Here is a 1,655-nt window from a genome sequence, read left to right as displayed (position 1 = left end):
AATATTCTGGTGAGTTTGAGTCCGAGTTTGGTTGAGGACGATTTTGGTGAATCTGCTGAGTCAGAGTGAGCCCTAAGTGCAAAATATATTTCTTGAGTGAGCGCCACAGTTTTTTGCCGAATTGTAGTCCTATCAACTCACTTCAGCTTTTCTATCAGTCTTATGTCGGCTCACGTTTATACTCACGTCAGGCCCGTATCCAGAATTTTTTTCGGGGGGGGGGGGGCACTTGGTGAAAACCTTCACTTTTTGAAAAAAACCTATTTTTATTATTTATTTTTGGTAAAAACACGTACTTCATCAAAATTTGGGGGGAGACCTGGGCCCCTAGGGCCCCCCCCCCCGGCTAAGGGCCTGACGCACGTCTACTCACACATACTTTAACACCCAAGCTTTCATATGTCAGCCCAATACTTATTGATCAGAGCATGAGTTATGAGGGCGGGGTGGGTGCTTTGACATCCACCCACACAAACTCTTTCATGAAGTTCTTCCTAAAATTTCTCGTGTGAGTCGCCTTTTTCAATAAAAAAGTTCCAAGTAGAGCACCGGTTGTGCAAGATATTGGTGCTAAGGAGCATTGACACCTTGGTCGACAAAGGTATTTATACACTAACGGACTCATAAGTTGACTCAGACTTACTCAGACCGAGATTGGGCCGTCAGTTTGAGTCCAAGTGAGACCAGTTAAAAAATTTTGGTGATTCTGAGTCCGGTGAGCCCTAAGTGCGCATATTTCATGAGTGAGTCTGAGTGAGCTACAATTGTTTTGCCAACCTCCGGCTAGCGCCAATGTTTTGACAAGGGAGCTTGCCAAGTGTACTGTCTGATTGCTTATGTTTTTCGGTGCGGTCTCAATGTGCATGGTTAATTGTTTTAGTAGCACTAATTGTTGCAGCAATGTTACCAGAACTTGTGAATGTTGCCTTAACGTTGCAGACATTGCATTGAAGACATTATGGCAACAATGCATGCTACTACTAGGGTTGTTGAGACTTTGGTAGGCCAGGGTGACAAATGTGCTCTTGGAGGAGATGATAAGCAAAACAAGAAACCTTATATATGTGGTGTACAGGGCTAACAGAATGTAGCTGTTAGAGCCCATCATACTGTGCGGGCTGTGGTGGTGATTCTCTAAGGGAGGCATTGTGCATTAAATGGTTTTGCCAACCCATGACCGGGCATCGTAAAACTATAATCCTGTTAGTCAGTAATTGAATCAGTTAAATCATCAAATCTTGCTGTTTTCATTTCATATGATGCATGTAACCCATCATTGGTTTTCTATCTTTTAACACGTGCATGAGAACATTAAGCACAGAGACTTGAACCATTACACTTGCAATACCTATCATTCATTCAGTTGGAGTGCTTGAAATTCTGCTACTTTCAAAGTCATGTTGTGCACCTCTCTTTGTTTCCTATGTTAATATTGTTACTGTAAATTCTAATATGTTGATGCTGATGTTGCTAGTTTGAAGTTTCTCTACGTACGCCGTCTGCCCCCCCCCCCTCTTACGTAGTTCCTTTCAGGGCCTGCGAGTCATCTTTAAATACAACTGGTCAACCAATCTGGTCAGCCAATTAAGAGGGACATTGTAACATTCGAATAATTGAGTTGCATTGGTTAATCCTTCATCACCCCTGTGTGCCAG

This window comes from Rhipicephalus sanguineus, unplaced genomic scaffold, assembly GCF_013339695.2.
Source record: "Rhipicephalus sanguineus isolate Rsan-2018 unplaced genomic scaffold, BIME_Rsan_1.4 Seq1854, whole genome shotgun sequence".
NCBI classification, from domain to species: domain Eukaryota; kingdom Metazoa; phylum Arthropoda; class Arachnida; order Ixodida; family Ixodidae; genus Rhipicephalus; species Rhipicephalus sanguineus.
Note: the sequence above shows the minus strand (reverse complement) of the source record.